Source organism: Panthera uncia, chromosome B1 (assembly GCF_023721935.1).
Source record: "Panthera uncia isolate 11264 chromosome B1, Puncia_PCG_1.0, whole genome shotgun sequence".
NCBI classification, from domain to species: domain Eukaryota; kingdom Metazoa; phylum Chordata; class Mammalia; order Carnivora; family Felidae; genus Panthera; species Panthera uncia.
In genome coordinates this window covers 98739720-98763670 of record NC_064811.1, presented here as the reverse complement: position 1 = coordinate 98763670, position 23951 = coordinate 98739720, and the positions used below count along the sequence as shown (strand labels likewise).

The following is a 23951-nucleotide window of genomic DNA, read 5'->3' as shown; positions in this document are numbered from 1 at the left end:
ACAACAAAAAACTCTTTTGCTCCTAAATTCTAACCAACCATACTGAGCATTTCTAAATATGCAGTCAGGATTCATATCTGTTTGATACACAATATCCTCCTTCTTTGCCCTTGAAGTGGGCTGAAGTCTTTGGAAAGTGACAGGAAGTCCTCACATCTTGTCCTTCCTTATTTCAGAGGCTAGTGAGTCACAAGCAACTGGAAGGAACAGCCACAGAGGGTCCCTTCTGGGAGGAACAGCTTTGCCCCAGCCTCCCTGCTGGGCCCTGGGCCAAGCTGCTGTGGTAATGGGTGATAGGAAGAAAGATGGCTAGAGAGGGGACTCCCCCCTTTCATTTAAGCCAGTGTCCTTTGTTCCTGCTTATACTAAGATGATAAACAAATCAGTTTCATAAAAGAAGCTTAGTTCATAGAAACCTTTAATTTGTGTTCAAAGTTTATTGAAGCTAAGCTCAATAAATGGGTAGATAAGAGGACTTTGTTGACTAATCTCAACATTAATGATTTAGGTTTAACAATTTGAGAAACAAAAAAGTACTCAAGATTCATCAGAAACACAAACTATATGAACTATCTGAACCATTTAGAGGAAATATTCATATACACAATTTCATTTATTACATATAGATATATATGTATGTGCGTGTGTATATATATATATATATATATATATATATATATATATGCACATATATAGTATATTACATTTTTAATCTGAATGAATGTGTTAGAATAGATTTTGACTTCTGGTCTAGGCTACTGCCACATCCTTTTTGACTTACTGACTCTATTTTACCTTTCTACCATCATCCAATTTTCTACCTCCTTTCTAGGGTAATTTATTCTGTGGGACAGACTGAGATAAAAACCTTTTTACATAATCTAACACATCGTTTAATTGTAAATCATTCACCAATGAAGTATTTCCTCTAGTGTATTAATTAGAGTATCTCAGCTATAGCAAACAGAAAATCCTGGCTTAACTAGCCTAAGCCTTATGAAATTTATCATTTTATAGGAGAAATTTTGAAGTGAGGCAGCTTCAGGGTTGCTTAGTTCAATGCCTCAACAATATCATCAAGGATCCTTTCCATTTTTCTATATTGCATTATTCAATATGTAAGCTTGTCCTTAGGCTAACTACCTTATATCTTAATCAGACAAGGTAATATCCAGTAAAAATACTGTCTTTTTGTGTCTCTTTTTAATGTTGAACAAGTTTTTCTCTAAGCCCCCAGAAGATTCCACTTCATCGCTCATTGACCAGAAAGGTATCAAACTTATTACTAAAATATAAATAGCCAAGAAGAATGAGATTACCATAATTGGATCAGAAAAGTATATGGCCATGTGGAAGAGATTAAATCACCTGAACAAAGATCAGCATTAGAAAGAAGAAAAGTGGGGAGGGGTGTGGGACTTATCACTGAGTAGTCAGTCAACACTACAACCAATAAGAGGTATCCCACTCATCAGCTGTTGAAGAAAGCTAACTAATTTGCAGGAAATAGATAGTAACTGGGAGATTCTGACTGTGACTATATAACATGAATACTGGATTAAAGTAATATAGATCTGAAGCAGCCTAAATGTAATTATAAAATTAAAGGCACATACCACAATCTAAGAATAGCTATAGAATTTGGCAAAACCTAGCCCTAACACCTTTCAGTAAACCAATGTCCATCAAGTAACTCAAGTGGTTGTAATGTGTAACCTTCACTCAAGCCCCAGCCAACTTTCCCCATGATATGATCAGTTCTAATTAATATAATTATGGGCCAATTAGAATCTGCATTCTTTTTTGTTCAGCTCAATCAAAATACTTGCCACTTTAAGAACATTCCATTGACTCTTATATTCCTCTCATATTTTTTTGTTTTGTTAGATTTTGATCACAACTTTACAGTCATTCTAATTTTCACTATTTGTATTTGTCAACAGCAACCAACACTTGCCTTCACAAGCAGGTACTCGGGAGTGGTAGGGACTGTAGAAGCATATGCTCTACTTAAAAGATTAGCTGCTTCTCAGTTTGGCTGACTAATGTTAGTGAAAATGTGAACCCAATAAGGTAAGATTTTCCAATTTTCCAAAATAAATCGGGAATCTAGATATTTATGTAGTCATGTCCCAATTTGCTAATGTGGGCAATTAGTTACTGGATACTGATTACACAAAGGTATTCATTTTATGAAATTCCTTGAGCTGCACATGTTGATTTGTGTATCATTCTGTATTCAAGAATAACATGTACTTGAATACAAAGTTTACTTTAAAATAAGCAAACAAAACAAAACAAAAAGAAATTCAAGTTATAAAAAAAAACCCTCTAAAATGATCTAAGGTTATCAGTTTGTGACTGCCAGGGGTTTGGGGGGCGTGTCTCTTACAGCTTCATTTCAGGGTGCTGCAAGTGGGTACAAACAAGGCTTGGTCATTCAGTGGTTGATGGATGATAGAGGACTGAAATTAAAAGAGAAGTTGTGTATTCTGTTCTTTCTGTCCCTCCCTGTCCACCCTTAGTGTCTACCCAGCAGCAGAAGTATAGAAACTTAGTTTTGTAAGCCAAGAGGAAGAGCAGAACACTATTTCTGAAACCCAGATGGTGAGGAGTAGCCATGACACACAATTACCATTTACTTTTTTTTTAACTACAGTAAAACCTCGGGTTATAAGTAACTTTTGCTGTGAGTGTTCTGCAAGACAAGCAAACATTTCTAATAAATTTTAACTTGATAAAGGAGTGCTGTCTTGCGATATGAGTAGTATGTAATGCCAAGTGTCACATGATCACAACTGAGCCAATGATTTTTCTTCTCTCTCTCGCTCTCAGTCTTGCTCTCTCACTCTCCTTCTCTCACTGCGGGATTGTGGGTGATCATCAATGCAACGTCACATTTCCATGAAACCCTCAAAATGAGGCAAAAAGCAAATGTCTTTGTATAGGTTCCTTGTTAAAAGTTGCACAAAAAGAAAAAGATTCCGTTGAGCCAATAAACAGCAGTGATTCCATTAGTGGTAGTGAAAGTCATCCTACATGATAACCCCCCTCTCTTGTCTCCCTCACAGCAGCCACAAAGGTTTTCAAAGGCAATAGAGGTTAATTTGTTTATTTTTCTTTATATTTTGTATTTTATTTATTATTTTGTGTTATATTACAGTATTGTAATCATTTTTTTATGAATATTTTTGGGTTGTGGAACAAATCATCTAAGTTTCCAGTATTTCTTATGGGGAAATTTGCTTTGATATACAAGTGCTTTGGATTACAAGCATGAATTATGCTCGCAAACCCAAGATTTTACTGTATTTCTTCAAACTAGGAAACAAAAACCTATTCTAAATCTAACCTATTCTAACATTATTTTAAGTTTTCCAAATATAAGATAGAAAGCATATCAAACAAATTTCCTTTTATAATTTGAAAGTGCAAGTTAGAAACTGACTGATAGTTGTTAATATATATCAGGACTTAATGTGTTTCAGAGATAGTTCTTTATCTTACCTTCCTGCCATGTTTTGCTCTTTTTTATAAGAATGTATTATGCAGTGAGTAATTTAGGATGGATTATCTCTAGTGGGCTTCATAACAAATTTTGTTGGAGAACTATTTCTTTTAAGTGTTTTGCTGCTAAAAACATGACAGAGCTATTCTGTTTTTCCCATGAGTGTTCTGAAGACACATTTAAACATTTCTACCTATGAGAATCTGCTTAATTCCCCTGCAGAATATTGAAGGAGGGGGGGGGAAAGTTACTATTTGACCAGAAAAGACTAAGTCATTTAAATATGATCAGATATCTAGAACTAAAATAGCACATTCCATGAAGAAACTGAGAAATCACAACATAGATATATTGTACATGAGCAACTCAGAAACATAGTATAAAAGAAGAGGAACATAAGTGATGTTTTTAAATTAAGCTTACTAGAACATGAAAATAACACCAACACCACATTAATTCAATTGGTTTTTCTTACATAGGACAGAGTAAAAAAACAAGTAAAGATAAAAACTGGTGGTAATAAATTTCTCCATTCCTTATGCTTAAGGGTAAATTCTAGCTTGAGAATGTCTGAGGGTTCAATGAATAATATTTCCCTTAAATCCAAAGTTCTTCCTTAATAGATTTTTAGACAACTATCTGCTCCTCGATAGTACTCAGTCTTAGTTTATGAATAAGATGAAAAGAGTTTATAGGGAAAATGTCTTTTACACATGGCCCTATGTGTGTTCGTATATACACGTGTGTGTATGTGTGTGTATAATTGCATAAACTGTTTAAAATGGAAATGTCTCCAGAATAAAATGTATCCAGGATAAAATTACTAACTGGATTCTTAAAAGATGTAACTACTGCCTCAGAGTCTTGGGAAAACTGTTGCTCAGAAGCTGCCAGGATTCCAAGATATCAACCAGGAAGTCTACAAGAAAATGTGGGGAAATTTTAATTAAAAGTCCACTATCTAATCTAAGGTGATTTGAATACTTCTATAGATGTTTATGAAATTTTATCACGTATCATTATGGTTCATAAAACACATCATTTATACAAACAATAACCATATAAGTCAAACTCTCTAAACTGTCAAGTTACCCTTAGCTAAAGCAATCAATTATTTACTTTGATTTAGTACATCGCCCTAGATTTTTCCTGTATAGGAAAGACTAAGTATTGGTAAAGCAGCTAAAGACACAGCCAAGCTTCTGACTTTTATCCTTTCTCTCTAAAAGGTATTTAATAGTCATCACCTTTTGCAAACAGATAAAATGTTGGTTTATGTACATTTATATCAAGTATCAAGAGCCTGGAATCCAAAAGATCATTTTGGTCTTTTTAAAAATGAGGGAAAAGTAGGGCAAAGGCATTCCCTATATGTGTGCTTTACTCAGTTACTTTTGCTACTTTGGCTTTTTGTATATGTGCTGCCAAAGTGAGCACAGGGTGTCTTGCAGCCACTTTAGCTTTTTGGAATGGAAGGTGAGATCTCAATAAAGATCAGACCCTTATCTCACCCAGCTAACATCTTTTTCTTTTAATTCCAGTATAATTCCAGTCTAATACCTAGCACATTTCTTAAAGGCCCTTCCAGTCCTGTGTAGTCCATGATCCCATGAAGACTTGCACAGACCCTGACCACAGCAAATTCAAATTGTTCAATAATAATACACCCTTCAGAAATATGTGACTTTTAGTCTATGTGACTTTTAATCAAAAACAAAATGCAGGGTACAAAATTTTCCAAGATCTCATTCTAAGACTTGTTGTCTATACTATTAACCAATGTTTCACGTACCTTTATTTAAATCTTCTTAAATTAGAGAAAAGTTGAAATCTTCCCACCACCAATGTCAACCACCATCATAGAGTACAGGTGCGCAGCCTCATGTGTTCACAAAGTACCTTCCAGATCCCAATAATCTTGCGCATTCCTTGTTCATGTGCCTCAAACTCTTCTGTCCACAGAGGTCATTGAAGAAGGAAATTCACTGATCAACATTATTTGGTTGGTTTTAAGAAGACATTTTGTGGTATCATAGAGAACATTTCACCAACATCGTAAACCATTCATGTGGAATTCTGGAATATAGAATACAAAATTGTATTATTTTTATGATTCCAAATATCAACATGTGACAGAAAAAATAATAATCACAAATATCTACACTGGTAACCACACGTCAAGACATATTCTCTTATTTTGTGTTTATTTCTGAAACTATTTCTCTTCTATCTAGTTCTAGGACTTTAAGCCCAGTGGAAGGGAGAAAAGGATAAACATGAAGCTATATCTATCACTAAAGCAATAGGAAGAACATAGCCCTATTTATTTGTTGATAAGATTTCTAGAAGCTAAAAATGGAAAGCAAGACAGGAAATAATAGTTTATTTATAAATAGCTTATTTATTTATGGGCCAAGCAAGAGTTAATATAAATAAGCCCTATTTCAGTCATATTCATTGTTTAAAATATCCCCCTCATCTTACCTAGTTTACAACTACTCCTAAATTTCACTCTTTGCCTTAGTGCTATTTCTCCTTCTCTGTTCTCCGTGTCAACATGGTGGCAGGTAATAAAGAGCTAAACCAAAACCATACGCTTCTCATGACCCAGGTCTTTTTCTCACTGACTCTGCCAGGCACGACTTCTGCTCTTTCTATGACCCTCCTCGTTGCTGAGAGTGAGCCTGTCCCTTCAACCACTCCCCACTCCTCCACCTAACTCAAGTATATTTCAATTCCTGAAACTCCTCTGATTGCTGCTCTTTTGAATAAACTCCGGGACCAGGTTTTTTTGTTGATGTTGCTGTTCCTGTCTCTACGAATTTTCTTTGTGTTTACCCACACCAATCTGACCTTCCCACCTTCCTCATCCCCCCATTTCCACTTCATGAGTGACTTCAAATGACAAAAGGGAAAATTCTGAAACAGATCAAATTCCTGAATGAATGAGGGAGCATTAGGGACAGTCGTCTTACAGCTGCAGCCTACCCCCTGCAGTTGTGATTGTATTTGAGGGCACCAAAATGAAGTCTTAAGTAGAATGCACAGTTGTTTGATGAAGTTTAGCAGTAATAACCAACTGGTGTTCTGCCAGAAATTCAGTTTTCCCTTCTATTTTCCTAAACACCGTTAACATTTTTTTTTAACGTGATGGATTTGCTAAGGTAAAATGTTTTATCTCATTACAGCCTGAACTTTTTTAAAATGCCTTCTGCAAAAAACAAATCTCCAGCATCGTACCCTTACCCACCTTCCCCCAAACATTCCATCACCATTTTTTATTAAAACTCTCTCACTGTGACACTCCAAAGACATGTCTGATTCCACCCACCCAGGGGGTGGCGAGGCTAGGATGCCAGACCTACCTTGGCCACCGGAGGCACTGAGCAGGTGAGGGCGGCAGGGACAGTGGTTTGTGTGAGCTCAGAAGCCCAGGGGCAGGTGGTGTTTGGAGGGAGCCAGGGGAGACTAACAACAGTGGCCTGAGTCAGGAGCCGGCAGCCCTAAAAGCAGACAGCGCCGGGTATTTTCAGCAGGCTCCGGTTCAGAGTGTTCCCCTCCAACAGCCCCTTAATTTCTGATACCAGCTAGAAACACTTGCCTCTCTGTCACTGAGATCTTGTTGCTTGGCACTCGCGCATGGGCACCTGCATCCCACCAGTCGCCCCTGGAGGCTGCCGGGAGCCTTTGGATTTGCGCATGCGCAGTCAGAACGGGCCTGCGCCAGTGTGGGGGAGTCAAGGCCCGTGGGACCAGGCCGGCGCTAGGCCCCATCCCTACAAGCCCTCACCTCTGCTCCCCTTTGATGGGCGGTAGAGAGAAAGCTTGGGCAGACGCCTTCATGCCAGAAACTAGAACCCTCTATATGTGTGCACACACCTGTTTAGTGGAGGCCAGTGCCCTAGATGCGAAATTTACTGTACTGTTGCAAACCCAATCCCGGCTCCCAGTGGGCGACAGCACAGGGAAGAACTCTTCTAGGATCCACTTGTCTCCCTGCCAGGATTCCCCCTCTTAAGCCTTGTCCGTCTATCCGTGAGCCCCCTGAGATGCAGCTAGGGACAAGGGCCCGGGAGTAACGAAATCTCTCCTTAGGAGAACAGGAGGAAGAAGCTAGAGATCTATATACCCACCCCCCCTGCCATGCTCTAGGAAAGTGGAGGGGGGGGTGGGGGGGGTCAGCAAACAGTCCACACCATCCAGCCTCGAAGGCCATTAGAAAGAGGAAGATGATGGTAACTCCTGCCCAGCTTGGGCTTGCTGCCAAGGTGCAGAAGTGTATGAAGGAGTCTGAGGCCCCAGCATATGAAAAGCTTTCTCATCCAAGAAACGAAACTATTTTTGGAGCCAGAAAGGAAAAACTTTTGGGTACTTTCCTCTTCCCTCAGGTCCTTAGGAGCAGTAATTTTTAAATTATCACCGGCTCCTTCAAATAGCATTATGCTAATTCACATACATGAATTTTCCATTCCCTGTCTCATTCTTTGTGCTAAATTTTTCATACAATTTACGTCTGCATGTTTAAAAAAAAAAAAAAAAAAAAAAAAAAAAAACACCACCAAGAGACATTACTATTGTTCCTTCAGACAAAGTGGATCCTATGGTAAGTGTATGTTTAACTTTTTAAGAAACTGCCAGACTGTTACACAAAGTGATTGGGCGTTTTACATTCCTACCAGAAATACATGAGGGTTCTAGTTTTCTTGACATCCTAGTCAAGGATTGGGTTTGTCAGCCTTTTCAATATAAGCCATTTTAATGGATGTATAGTGGTATTTTATGGTGATTTTAGTTTGCATTTTCCTAACGATTGATGATGTTGAGTATCTTTCCATGAACTTGTTAGCCACAAAGTGTCTTCTTTTTCTTTTGCTCATTTCTTTTTTTCAACGTTTTTTAATTTATTTATTTATTTTTTTTGGGGGGGGGACAGAGAGAGACAGAGCATGAACGGGTGAGAGGCAGAGAGAGAGGGAGACACAGAATCGGAAACAGGCTCCAGGCTCCAAGCCATCAGCCCAGAGCCTGACGCGGGGCTCGAACTCAGGGACCGCGAGATTGTGACCTGGCTGAAGTCGGACGCTTAACCGACTGCGCCACCCAGGCGCCCCTCTTTTGCTCATTTCTTAATTGAAATGTTGCCCTTTTCTTATCATTGTGTTATACACCTTCTCTGTATATTTTGTAGTTATGTGTGTGGGTACACAGATGTATGTTGTGGAAATATTTTCTCCCATTTTGTGGCTTGCTTTTCATTTTTAATAGTGTTTTTTGACAGGTAAAAGTTTTGATTTTGGTGAAGTAAAGTTAACAAAATTTTCATTTATGGTTTATGATTATGTCTTATCTAAGAAACCTCTGCCTAATTCAAGGTTATAAAGATTTTATCCTATATTTCCTCTTAAAAGATTTATAGTTTTAGCTCCTATGTTTAGGTATAAGGGCTATTTTGAATTATTTTTTGTGTATGATGTAACAAAAAGGCTGAGATCCCCTTTTTGTATGTACATATATCCAGTTATTCTAGCACAGTTTACTGAAAATACAATCCTTTCCACTGAATTTTTGACACCTTCGTTGAAAATGAATTGATTATATAATTGTTGGTCTATTTATGGATTGTCATTTCTGTTCCATTAATCTATGTATGTCTAGTCTCTGCTGTTACTATACTCCCTTGGTAGTATAACTTTTTTTTTTTTTTTTTTTTTTTTTTTAGAGAGTGAGAGGGCACAAGAGGGGGAGGTCTCAGACGGGGAGAGAGAGAGAGAGAGAGAGAGAGAGAGAATCTTAGGTAGGCTCCATACTCAGCCCAGAGCCCAATGTAGGGCTCAATCCCGCCACCTTGGGATCATGACCTAAGCCTAAATTAAAAGTCAGAAACCCGACTGACTGAGCCATCCAGGTGCCCCAGTACTATACTTTATTGTCTGGAAATCATATTGCATAAATCCTCCCAAATTTATTTTTTTTAATCACTTGCTCTTTGAATTTCTCTATAAATTATAAAATAAATGTGTCAATTTCTCCTTAGTCTTATTTATGAAAGATTTGCTGAATATAGAATTTTGAGTTGACATCTTTTTCTGTTAGCATTTTAAAGAAATAAGTCCATTGTCTTTGGTTTGCATAAATTTCTGACAAAATGTCTGCTGTTATTTTTATCTTTGTTTCTCTGTATGCAATGTGTGTTTGTTTTCTTGATGCTTTTAAGATTCCCTCTTTAACACCTTTCCAGCAATTTGATTAAAATAAGTCTTGGAGAGGCTTGATTTATATTTGTTTTACTTGGGCTTCATTTTGTCATTTGGTTCTGAGAGTTTATAACTTTTCAAATCAAATTTTAAAAAGTTTGGCCATTATTTCATCAAGCATTTTTTATCTTCCTTCCTTTCTCTGGAATCCCAATTGCATTTGTTATTATCTCCTGGATCACTAAAGACTAATTTTTTTCAGCCTTTTTTAATCTGTGCTTCATTCTGGATACTTTCTATCACTGTCCAATATGTATATTGCTGTCTGTTAATTAATTTGACTACCTTTTTAATTTGGGGTCTGTTTTATTGACTGACTTTTCTCTAAGTTATGGGTCACATTTTTCTGCTTCTTCCCATAAACAGTGATTTTAGTTGAATGCTGAACATCATGTATTTATGTTCTTGAGTGTTGCATTTTGTTATAGTTTGGGGATGAATTTAGATTACCTTTAATGCTCATTGAGCCCCACTTTTAAGGTGAGGCTTTTCTGGGCTCTCCACTAAATGCATCATATATTCATGAAGGGCTCTTCACTTTGGCTGATGGGAGCTTGAATGATTCTCAGACCTTTATGAGCTCCAGGAATTGTTCAGCTCACAGCTCCCTGGTAATTGTCCTTCCCCTGAAATTGCTCATGTCCAGTGATCTTTGTAGATTGATATTCAGCCAAAGATTTGATGGGGCTACTTTGAAGATACTTGGAGCACTTCTGCATAGCTCCCTCTTCATAGGCAGTCTGCCTCACAAATTCTAGTTGCCTTGCCTTCCCCAAGTAATGATTTCGGTCCCCTCAATTCATTGACATACCCAAGTTTTGTTTGGTTTCCCCTTCCTGTACTTCACTGGAAAGTACTTCTAGGCAGAAAGTCTAGATGAAGGTAGAGATCACCTCATGTGTTTCTCTTTCCTCCAAGATTATTGTCCCAGGATTATTATGAGGATGAATGAATTAAGATCAGTAGAGACTTCGACCCAAACGTGGCATATGCAAGCTCTCAATAAATGTTATCTTTTTTTTAAAAGTCTACCCTACCTTATCTAAAATCCTAGAGTCCAGGTGAATTTTGAAATTTGGAGACTATTTTATAATGACAATATGGAACATTACACTAGTGGGGTCTGAGAAACACCCCATGACCAAACATTAAGGTTTCTATAGCAAACTGCATGAATATTTATTTTAAGTGAGATAAATAAAGACTAAAAATAATCTCATGTCAGTTCAGGTCAGATTTTGTTGCTCAAGCAATTATTTCAATATTCTAATTTTCATAAATTTTTTATTTTAAAATTTCAAATGAGGCATAATGGACTGTTTTATTTTATATTGGTGAGAAAATTAAATGAGGTGATATATGCAAGGTAAGCTAAGCACAATGCCTGGCACATAATAGGTTCTCCATATATGTGCATTTGCCCTTGATACTGAAATTAATAATATTAATTTTATTATATTAAATCCACAAAATATTCGCAGCTAAAGCAACATCTTTATAGGTTGTTTTTATAGAAGTCTTCCAGACATTCCCACAGATAACTTCCTGTGAAGTTCCCAGATTTTTTTACTGTTTCATATTTTATGCCTGGGCATGTAACTCATCTGTCCCCCTTTATGTCTTGCACCTACCTTGGTGAAAAGTCCCTTGTTTGATCCCCCAGCTTGGTTAGTGTCTCATCAGTCACAGTGAAGGAAAGCCAGTCTCACAGAAAAAAGAAAGAAAGAATAAAATAATGACTGCTTTTTATTGAACATTTGCTCTAGGATCTGTGCTAGATACTTTATATGATTATCTCATTTAATTCTCACAACTATTTTGTGGAATAGATATTGCATTACTGCTTTACAGATTGAGAAACTGAGACACACAGAGGTTGGATGATTGCCTAAGGACTTTAGAAAGAAGTCCCTGAAATTATTTATGTGCTTCGCCTCCCCTCCACCATGAGGGACACACCATTCCAAGGTTTAAGGGTGTAGATGTCATAAAACTACTAGATACCATGGGCAAACTAATGAGTGTTATCAGATTCCACATTCGGGTGGAATGTATTAAAAAATTCTACCTATCAACCTAGATGGGAATTAAAAGACATCCCAACAACAGCATTTCTGTTCTCAGAACCACAGGGCTTCAATATTCCTTTTGCAGCTCACCTTCAACATTTTCCCCACAACCACTATCTTGTTCACTCCCTAAATCTGATTTGTGTACTCCCTTCAGTCTGTCACCCTTACCAGATTAAAATCTTTGAAAGTGGAGGCTGTGTCTAATTTTCTTTCTATCCATCTCCAAAATAAATATTTAACACATAGTTACAGCTGGTGTGCTTTTGATGGAACAGAAACTAAAGCAATACCTCAAGGGAAATCACAGACTGGCATTTCAATGTCGATTGCGTTCTTACTTCACACATATGTCAGATTCAAAGTCAGCTGCAGCTCTTACCTTGCGTTGAGTTTCCAGAAACTGATGAATCTTGGGATTTTTGTCAAATAAGTACAAAAGAACATTTGAAACATTATAATAAGTATTTCTTCAGTCTTCATTAATTAATTGCTGCTGTCTTCCATCCTCTGAAATTATAAAATGCACTCTGCTTTTTTTCCTGTCCATATTGTGTGGGATGTAGGTAAGTAGAAGTAGGTGGTAGATGGAAACCCTCAAAAAGGAAGCTTGGGACACCTGGGTGACTCAGTTGATTGAGCATCTGATTTCAGCTCAGGTTATGATCTCATGGCTCATGGGTTCAAGCCCCATGTTGGGCTCTGTGCTGACAGCTCAGAGCCTGGAGCCTGCTTTGGATTCTGTGTCTCCCTCTCTCTCTGCCCCTCCCCTGCTCACACTCTGTCTCTGACTCTCTCAAAAATAAACAAACATTAAAAAAATAACAAAAAAATAAGTTCAAGCCAATTCAATAATTTTTAATCCACAGACAATCCCCATTATTTCTTTATTTTCCAGTATAGATTTTCTGTAAAACATACTTACATAAAGATGGTAGAATAAGAGCTGCTTTAATGACTTCATCCAAACCATTCATAGAGCATATGCTATATTGCCATTTAATTTGAGTCTTTCTGCTCTCCAGAAAATCATCTTTGTCTCTTTGTCTGGGGTCTGCATATTCACATGGAGGAATTGAGGGGCAGCAGGAAGTGGCGGTGAGGAAAGTTAAGGGACTTGTCTTATTTGTTTTTACTTAAATTATAAATCACAGATCGTACTGATGCATAGGGGCACTTGTACCCCAATGTTTATAGCAGCACTCTCAACAATAGCCAAATTATGGAAAGAGCCTAAATGTCCATCAACTGATGAATGGATAAAGACATTGTGGTTTATATACACAATAGAATACTACGTGGCAATGAGAAAGAATGAAATATGGCCTTTTGTAGCAACGTGGATGGAACTGGAGAGTGTGATGCTAAGTGAAATAAGCCATACAGAGAAAGACAGACACCATACGGTTTCACTCTTATGTGGATCCTGAGAAACCTAACAGAAACCCATGGGGGAGGGGATGGAAAAAAAAAAGCAGAGGTTAGAGTGGGAGAGAGCCAAAGCATAAGAGACTCTTAAAAAACTGAGAACAAACTGAGGGTTGATGGGGGGTGGGAGGGAGGGGAGGGTGGGTGATGGGTATTGAGGAGGGCACCTTTTGGGATGAGCACTGGGTGTTGTATGGAAACCAATTTGACAATAAATTTCATATATTGAAAAAAAAATAAAAATAAAAAAATTAAAAAAAATTAAAACTTCAAAAAAAATAAAATAAAATAAATCACAGATCAATGAAAATAGAAATGTTTTCAAGAGAGATGATTTTCACATGATTGAGAAAATGGCAATGGTCTAGATGGAAAAAAACATTATTAAATTTGTGGAGGTAGCTGGGGCGAGGGGAAGGGCCCTGCAAGATGGTCCCCTGAGCCTGTCTTTGGTGTTGCCACTATTTATATCCCACCTTATGTATTAAACTACATGATCCATCCACTGAAAAATGTAAATAAATTTTGAATTAATAAGCATTGGGAAATAGAAGGCATTTCTTCTTTTTCTTTTTTCTATTTTTTTTTCAAGGACCTATCCATTGACTCCACTATATTTTCTGAATAATACAATACAGGGGCTTGGGGGTAGAAAGTATATGCCTAACCCTAACATTGGCCCATAAAACTCCTCAAATTGCACCTTGCAACTGTTGTCAAATGAGCTCATTGAATCAGCAGTATTAATTTAATCATATTTTGGTTTTTATGATGAAATAGTTCCAAGGAATATGTTTGAGTAAATTCTTAGTGTTCCATCTGAAAATCCGTTCTATAATAATGATACGTAGTTGCTCACACTTTTTTTCCTACTGTGTAAAGTCTCCCAATAGACCACAGAGTTGTGGGGAAAAGTGTTTCTTTTCACCTTACAAATAGTAAATCCAAATTAACTGAATAAGCCAAGGAATAAAAAAACAAAAACAAAAAAACCCACATGCAATAAAGAGGTTAGTTTCCATTTCATCTTATGTGCAGTAAACACTAAGTTCTAATTCAGATATGTTTTCTTTAAACATTTTTTAAGGAAAGAGATAAATTTCATCTATAAATATTAAATAGATGATTTGAAGCACTTCTGATTTGTATCATCAATTTTCAAATGGAAATTTTATCACAAAGCTAATAAAAACAAAAAGAGGAGTCAGCATTAAAAAAAAAAAAAGGATGAGTGAGACATTCTACAGTTTCTCAGTTGAAAGGAACAGCACTTCCTTTTCTCATGATACCAAAAGCTCCCCGATAGTGGACCATACCGGTTTAGAATGTGTCTCCCTCCAGCAGAACAGCTGTATTACTTTTCCCAGCAGCTGATTGGGTCAGTCCGCCTCAGGGCACTCAGCCCCCCACTAAGTTGTTACATTCCCAAGACTGAAGACTCTCTCTTTCTCTTTTTTTTTTCCCAGCACTTAATGCATCATCCCTCCCTTTAGAATCTTCAGGCTCCTTCCTCTGAGAAGTAATACAAAAACACTGCTTAATTGTGGCTCTTTCAAACTGGAGCATTATCAGTTTTCTTTAATTCCTGTAAAGACATTTAACGGCTGATGTAAATATGACCTCCATTTGCTCAGTTAATAGAATGGACATTTGGAATTTTTTCACTGAAGAAAATAATTACTACACAGTTATTATATTTTAGCTGTATTTCAAGAAGACAAGAATTCCATTGGATTGAAAATTAATGGGAACATTAGGGAATAAAGGACTCATTAACCAGGAATTAGGTCACTGATCTAGTTCATTTTCAATACTATAGATTCTACAAAAGAAAGACAATCTCCTCTAGCTCACCCAGATATAAATGAACAAAAGTAAGATGTGGGATGATTTCTGTAGCTTACAACTCTTGAGGGTGGTGGTTGTAGCCTGTGGAGCCAGAGTGGAGAAATGAAGCTGAAAGTGCTTTGATGTCTAAATTCCATTAATAACTTTTAAGCAAAACTAACAGTAGAGTGAGCTGTGGAGATAGGAGTGGAAGAGAGAGGATGTTTCAAGAAAAATATTCACACAGTTGTTTAACATGGAGCTGATCAAACAAAATAAAATTATGAGCCATTTTCTTCTAAGGAAGAAAATAGGATGTTTACATTCTCAATTTTTCCTTTCATCTGAGTCCAAGTATAAAGAATCTAAGAGTCTAAGGCTGGCTGAATCTTTTAGTAATTCTCCTTCAGAAAAGCCTTCGGTGAAGAATTAAGAAAACCAATATCAGAGAAAGGAAACTTTTTTAGTGGGAATGGGGAAAGCTGAGCATAAAAAGATGAAGTTATGAAAAAATGAATTCTAAAAGTGAAATACCCCCCAAAATTTGATTCCCCACCCACCCTCCCCCTGGGTTCTTGACCAGGCATAAGCATCAAAATTACTTGAGCTTTTTCATTACACAGTTGCCAAGATGCCACCCTAGGCTTTCTAAATCAGAAACCCTGAAAATGGGACATGGCATGGATCCTCTTTAAAAGTTCCACCAGTGATTCTGAAGCACATTTCATCTTAAGAACTACTATTCTGGTGCAATCCACATTTCCTCCAGGCTTCACCACTCTGTGCTTACAAAGCCACAGTAACAGCAATGGCTGAAAACTCATGGTCCTCCATGTGTAATTGCATGGTTTCATCCATCTATTTCTGTAGTCCCCAAATGCAGAGCATGGGGTTTGAAAGAACTCCCAGATTTCTCTGCTTGTCATCCCTTGTTAAGGTCTTGGTTAGCAGAACCATGTGAGAGTGGTACTCAACACTGGCTCTCTTCTCAGAGTGCAGACCCCTTTTCTGCTTCTCCCAAAGTGCAAACCCTCAAACCCAAGCAGCCTTTGCCATCTCAGAGCCAGGCTGTGTTATGTATGCCTAGACATGGTGAAATGATGTTCCTTCACGGTGCAAAAGCACAGGCTCATAAAAGACTAAGACCTAATCTCAGGACTAGAAAATGCTTCTCGTTTCCACCCCTCCCCCCACCCCCACCCCCCCTCCCCGCCCATCTCACCACCACATTACTAAAGCCTATTTACAACAATTGCTTTTACTAGATATATCATGTACAACTATCAAGAAAAACTGGCAAGGCATACCAAAAGATAAAAAACACAATTTGAAGAGACAGTGCAAGCATCAGAACCAGACAGGGTAGGAATATTGGAATTATCAGACAGGGAATTTAAAACAACTATTAATATGCTAAGGGACCTGATGGATAAAGCAGAAATCATACAAGAACAGATGGGCGATGTAAGCATAGAAATGGAAATCCTAAGAAAGAACCAAAACTGCTTGAGATAAAAAGCACTATAACAGAAATGAAGAATGCCTTTGATGGGTTTATTAATAGACTGCACAGAGCTAAGGAAAGGATCTCTGAGTTTGAGGATATGACAACTGAATCTTCAAAAACCAAAAAGTGAAGAGAACAAAGACTGAAAAAAACAGAATATCTAACGACTGTGGACAATCACAAAAGGTGCATGGTGGAAATATAATGGAAATACCAGAAGGAGAAGAAAGAAAGAGAGAAACAGATATATTTGAAACAAGACTGAAAATTTCCCCCAAATTAATGTCAGATGCCAGATCACAGGTCCAGGAAGCTTAGGGAATGCCAGGCAGGATAAATGCAAAAAAAAAAAAAAATCTATACCTTATCAATATCATTTTGAAGTTACAGAAAATTAAAGATAAAGAAAAAAATTCTGAAAAAAAAGCGGGGAAAAATACCTTACTTGCAGGAGAACAAAGATAAGAATGACATCTGTCTTCTCAGAAGCCATGCAAAATAGAAAGATAGTGGAGCAAAATGTTTACAGTATTGAGAGAAAAATGATGCTCTTCCCTAACATGTTTCTGCTTCATCACCCTGGTTTCTAAGCCACATGATAGGTGCCTCTGTGCCAGTGAAAACAGATCCCTAACATTCTTCCTGCAGCCACTTCTTTTTTTTTTTTTTTTAACATTTTATTTTTTTATTTTTTATTTTTTTTTATTTTTTAATATATGAAATTTACTGTCAAATTGGTTTCCATACAACACCCAGTGCTCATCCCAAAAGGTGCCCTCCTCAATACCTATCACCCACCCTGCCCTCCCTCCCACCCCCCATCAACCCTCAGTTTGTTCTCAGTTTTTAACAGTGTCTTATGCTTTGACTCTCTCCCACTCTAACCTCTTTTTTTTTTTTTTTCCTTCCCCTCCCCCATGGGTTTCTGTTATGTTTCTCAGGATCCACATAAGAGTGAAACCATATGGTATCTGTCTTTCTCTGTATGGCTTATTTCACTTAGCATCACACTCTCCAGTTCCATCCATGTTGCTACAAAAGGCCATATTTCATTTTTTCTCATTGCCACGTAGTATTCCATTGTGTATATAAACCACAATTTCTTTATCCATTCATCAGTTGATGGACATTTAGGCTCTTTCCATAATTTGGCTATTGTTGAGAGTGCCGCTATAAACATTGGGGTACAGGTGCCCCTATGCATCAATACTCCTGTATCCCTTGGATAAATTCCTAGCAGTGCTATTGCTGGGTCATAGGGTAGGTCTATTTTTAATTTTCTGAGGAACCTCCACACTGCTTTCCAGAGCGGCCTGCAGCCACTTCTGCATCTGGGTTCAGGATAATTCCATGGGACTCATTAATAAAAGAGACAGCCTCCTGCTCACTCATGTGCCTTTCCATATCTGTCTCCAGACATCTTCCTCTTTGGAGACATTTTCCTACTATGTAAACTACTTCACCGAAATAGCCTCTTTGAGCTTTTAGCTGAATATTTTCATCAAACACACATCAAAATTCCAAATCCCAGTTTAGGTTGAGATGAGATCCCTATTACATTAGTAATTCTTCTACAACAATATTCCTCTCTCTCAAGTTATGTAATATCTAGCTACATCCAAGGAGACCACAAGGTCTTTCATCAAATGCATTGATAAATGCCAACCTCTGGAGTTGCCCAGAAAATGCCGTTAACATCTATATTTTCAAACTCAAAGCCCAAATGCCATTTGGATTGCCACATGGATAAGGGGAAGGGAAAGGGTGAGAGGGCATTTGGTAGAAAATGTATCCTCAAACCTCCAACCTTAAAAACTGCTTGAAGAGGTTGCCTGTATCATGTCAGCACTGCATGATCTCTTTGCTCCCCACACCCTTGCTCCGCTTTCTGCCTCACCCCCACTTTCTAAATCTTATTGTCAGGGCTTTGCATCTTTGCAAGAGGCCCCACCATTCAGCCAGTTCTGCAAGCCAATAGCTGGTTGTTAAACTTGGCTCTTTCTTCTTTTTCCTCTCACCTCCTACAGCAAATTTATCACTAAATCCCATTGGTTCTATACTCTGAATTTCCCTTGATTCTATTCTCTCCTTCTCTGCATCCCGACAGTCTGTAGTCTGGGCTGACATCATGACTTACTGAGACTAATGCAATAAGTCACAACTGATTTCCTCACATCTACTTTTGTACCCTGAACATTGTTTTCTATGGTACAGAGTATTTTTTTTAGATGTCTGTTTCAGCTTCTCTTAGAAATCTTAAAATCTTCTTAAATCCTCTGAATGTCAGGGCCTTCAACTATAAACTGAAAATAATGATTTCTCCACTGATGGTTATTATCAGAATTTGAAAGAGTATAAAATATATGTATAGAGAATATGTATATAAAAAGCTTATATAATATTTTACTTGGCATGTGACAAAAGATCATTCTTGTTTTTTTCTAAGTTAACTGAGGACATTGGACTAAATGGAGAAACAAAAGTCCATTCTAGCTCTAAACTGTTATGATTGTATGTCACCAAAAGAAGTTGGATGAACCTAAATTTTAAACTGGATGCCATATTCTTTAGATACTCTGTTAGTAGTAAAATACTAATAAAATACTGAACCAGATGGACCTGGATATGACTCATATTAGGCTATGTCAAAGGTGATAAAAACCACTATTGTGTATATACTGCACGTTGCCAAACCCAGCTCTGTCACCTTTTTTCTGTTGGGTGATAGGCTGCTGACAGATTGCTTAGGCTAGGGAGTCAAAAGAAGAGAGTCAGTGCTTCAAGTAAGTCAAGACATTAAACAAACTGAAATAAGAAATTTAATCTAAGCACCATTCATCTCATCTTTGCCTCAAATGGGGGTGGGGATACCGAGACAGATTCCAAAGGTGGAAGTGATCATGTTTCTTAAGTTAACCTGGAAGAAGGGAGAAAGGAACAGAGAGAGGCATAACAATGGTCTTTAGAGAAAGATAATACTTTTGAATTGATTTGAACTGAATTGAATTTAAGGAGCCTCCTGGGTTCTCTTCCACAAGAATCTGAGGGTCAAAGCACTGGGGAATGAGAAGTTTGTAGTATTTCCTCTGGCTCCTAGAACTATTTCAAGTCTTCTGGACCTGTATGTATATGAAAGCTGAAGAATAGGCTGGTTCCTAAGTGTGGAGTTAGGACCAGGAAAGGGAGAAGGATCAAGAATAAAGAATATGGAAGGAAAATGGTCCCTCAGCACCTTGAGATTCAAAATGAAGATGTGAAACCTGTATCTATAAGTATGTATACAGTATCCCAAAGGCAAAAGTCTATGTTCTAGTCTTTCTTTAACCCTCGTTTCTAGATTCTAAACTCCTGCCACATCATCCCATTCTTGAAAAGAACTTCTTGGATCAATGACCCATCACATACTGACCCATCCCTGGAGTTCCTGCAGGCATGAGAATTGTGCCGTTTCCTTTTTAATCTGTAGTAGATAAATATATCTTTCTCAATGAATGGAGCATTAGTTTATTTGCTTAAGATAAATGAATGAAAGAATGAATGAATGAATGAATGAGCGAGTGAGTTTGAGAACTGCCCATGAAGCTAGTTCTTACAGCATGAATCGCAGAGTCTTCATCTACAAATTGTGGGTACAATGCCTACCTTATTGGTTGTTATAAGAAACTGAGAGTTATAAATGAAAAACTTTATGTTCTGCTTGGCACGGATTCCAGAGTTATCTTTTCCTATAATAAAGCTCAATGACATCCCAAGTTTGGAAATTAAAATTTCAGGCATATCCCCAGAACAATCATTATAAGGATTTTTTCAAATAGTCCATAGCTCATCGTCTGAATATACGTGTTTTAAAATGCCATATAATTGATGAGATCCATTAAACTTCCAAAGATATATCTGGCTTCCTATTATGAATTCCAATACTTGAAAACCTTAGGGGAAAGTCTTCTGTAATAGGGTATGTCAAATACGAGCTCTGTTTTTGCTTATTTATACTAAATAGCCTCTAACCCCCAGTCCACTATGCTGTACAAGATTTATTTACAAAGTCTTTAGCAAGAGCTGGAGTTCCATGGGTTCTGAGTATACATGAACTTTCCTCCAGCAAATTATTTTGGGTTCGTTTTTGTGATGTGACTTTGATTTCAGCATATTTGTCCACTTATGTTTAGAAAATACATAGTTATGAACATTTTTTTTCCAGTGGGAAGTATTTTCATTTTAGAGTATACTATTTAAAACAAAGACTAAATGTAATGAATACATTCCCGCATGGGTTATAAATTAAATTTCTGGACAGGGACATGATCCTTATATCCTAAGAAGGCAGAAAGTTATATAATTTTCAAAATGTTTGGTGAGATCAGTTCACCCATATTTTGAAGAGCATTCACTTTTCTCCCCATGGAATAATATGAATCACACACTAACCGGCATTTACCTAACTTATCTTTTAAAATGTAGAAAAATTCAGGTTCCTCTGCTAAGTAAATTCCATGTTATTCTTCAAGATAATTGTCATGTGACTGCATTAGTTGGCTAACCTTGTGTTCTCACCAAGAAACAGTATTATTTGAAAAGAAATTGTTTTCATATGAAGTATGGGGAAAGTGATTCTAAAAGTACAAATATCCTCACCCAGATTTTCAGTATTTAATCAGGTATTTTCAACACACTGGTAAAACTGAAAATGGTAGGCATATTTGAGAGTGACATTTATTCTTATAATTCATTTTGATACAATTTTTTGTAGAACATTCATAAAATAATTTCCTAAATGAGATAGTAACATACAAATTTCCATATACTGGAGAAGGTACTTCCTATAGAAATCTGACTCAACTATAGATTTAGTAATAAGCCAAAACACTGGTTTATGTTGAGACTATTAGGTATGCATAATGATAATACACCCACATGCCCCTTTGGAACACTTAATACTATTTTAAATGCTTTTACATACATTATCATTCATCATTTAATCACAAATAGTTACAAATGTCAAATTTTTTGGATAGGTCAAATACAGAAAAAAACTAAGTTCATACTTCAAGGAACTTTTATTGGCATTTTCTGATAAGGAAATGGAGCATTTTAGCAGAAGAAATTAATATAGGTTTGGAACAAATATGTCAGAAAAGTGGTTTCTCATTTATGTATAAAAATGTATATACCACAACTACTATCAATCTAAATAAGTTATAATGTAACTGTATTGTAACTTGAATGGGCTCAACTGGGGCACTGGCCAGACACTACAAAGCCTAGGAACTAGAGCCTGACATGTTAAAACTAGGTTAGGAATTCAACAAGAAGGAGCCAACATCCAGAAAGAAAATGGAGAGTGCAAACCATTCTTAAGAAGCGCAAGGAGTCATAGCTGAGAAAACCAAGTATGCCTAGCAGAACCACAGCCTGGAGCAAGGCTGACCATGAAAGTCTGATCCAAGGGGCAACAAACAAATGCAACTGGAAGGGGATGGGAACACGTGCCAAGTCCTGGGATTACCGGCTGTGGAGCTGGAACGTGGGTTGCGTGACCTATGGGTCAGCTGGAATGAGGCACAAGAGGTGGTCCTAACTTAAAGGTGCTCTCTGGGAAAGACAGATAAAACACATCAAGTCTTCTTAGTATTAACTACACACCCAGTTATGATAATAGTTATTAAAATGCAATTCTATGGGGCACCTGAGTGGCTCAATTGGTTAAGCATCCTACTCAGGTCATGATCTCTCGGTTCTTGAATTCAAGCCCATTGTCCAGCTCTGTGCTGACAGCTCAGAGCCTGGAGCCTGCTTGGAATTCTGTCTCCCTCTCTCTCTGCCCCTCCTCCACTCATGCTCTGTCTCTGTCTCTCTCTCTCTCTGATAAAAATAAACAAACATTAAAAAAAATTTTAATGCAATTCTACATGGCAAATTGTTTTCTTATCCAGAAAGCTTTAGTAGGAGTGGTCATGCAATTGCTGATTTGTATGTATTGATATGAAGTAGTATTCAAACTAAATATTTAGGAATCATATTCTGTCATTAACATTTATAAGTAATTAGTATGATTATTAAATATCTTTAATAAAATCTATGTAATTACAAAATTACCATTTTGAAGATGAAGCTTAAATCCTTCATCCTAATAAATAAGAATAAAAGTATTTTATCACTTTAATTAACATAATAGATAATGAAACGTATTTGTTGATTGAGCAGGAACTATTTCTGATTTGTTGCATTTAAGGGTGTGGTTTAGTCTTATCATGGCACTATTGGGAGGTAAACAAAATTACTGCAATTCATAATTTTTTGTTGTCCTTTTTACCTACGTATGATCATATAATTCCAGCCAAGCCATCCATTTACATGATTCTGGATTCTGAATTCAGGGTCTTTGGTCTAAAAACTGTACTTATGTGTCCCTCCTTTTGATTTTCACAAAGGATGTTTCAGCCTCATGTCAGTTTTTAATCTGTAATACATGCATTTTTCTGAAAAATGTTCTGAGACACTTTGTGTCGTGAAATTAAGGGAAATAATTCTCTATTAGAGGATGTTGGTTGATGCAGGAAAAATAACATGGTAAAATAGCAGCTCACAGGAAAGTTTTCAAAATGCATATCTCTATTGATTTAGTGTGAATCTGTTTGAATCACAAAATCAAACTCTAGAACTAGCGTTAAGAAACTAAAGAGCACACAAAAAGAACAGAAATATGCTAAGGCCTCAAGGGAAATTTCAGGAACAAAGGATAACAATTTCTAAGGACCCAAAAGAATTAAAAATTGTACTTTCCTGAAATTTGTCACTAACATGTGCCTTGAATTAACTATTTGAAAAAGCATAGATTTAAAAATGAAGTTAAAATTCCCACAACTATTATCAGTATAAAAGATTCATTTTCTTCTCTTCTCCTGACCCCTACTCCACAGTAGGGGGCTGACCTTCACCATTTATTGACACAGGAAGAGAAATCAGACATCACTCCAGTGGTTGACCTGGCTAGGGCAGGAAACAGTTTTTCTGGGAACCACACAGCATTTATAAGTCTCTTGATAACTGCACCTACAGTGTCTAGGTTTGTTCTTTCAACTCCTATTTTTCTACACACTGCCAACCAATGCAAACACAGGGGCTCTTTGCCTGGTTTCAATGCAACCAGCAATGTGGCTGCTACAGACACAAGCAATTGAGAGATACAGTTGATGTTGATTCACTTAAAGTCTGATTATCAAGACCTGGTTTGTGATGGGGTATAGGGGGTTAGATTTCTCTTCTGTGCCCAGAACAATATGGTTTTGCGCTCTGAGATGCTACACGGTAAATGTAATGGACATTTATGTGTATGTGCCTGGGTGTTTTCCAATATA

At 37.2% G+C, this 23951-nt stretch overlaps 1 long non-coding RNA gene across 1 annotated transcript; it reads right to left on the bottom strand.

The window, feature by feature from the left end:
• Window positions 1–3107: 3107 nt before the first annotated feature.
• LOC125923071 (uncharacterized) lies at window positions 3108–7141 on the bottom strand. The gene is made up of 3 exons (XR_007457884.1): window positions 6874–7141; window positions 5301–5584; window positions 3108–4427 (listed from the first exon to the last, which is right to left on the bottom strand). It is a non-coding gene; the product is annotated as an uncharacterized LOC125923071 (long non-coding RNA).
• Window positions 7142–23951: the final 16810 nt, after the last annotated feature.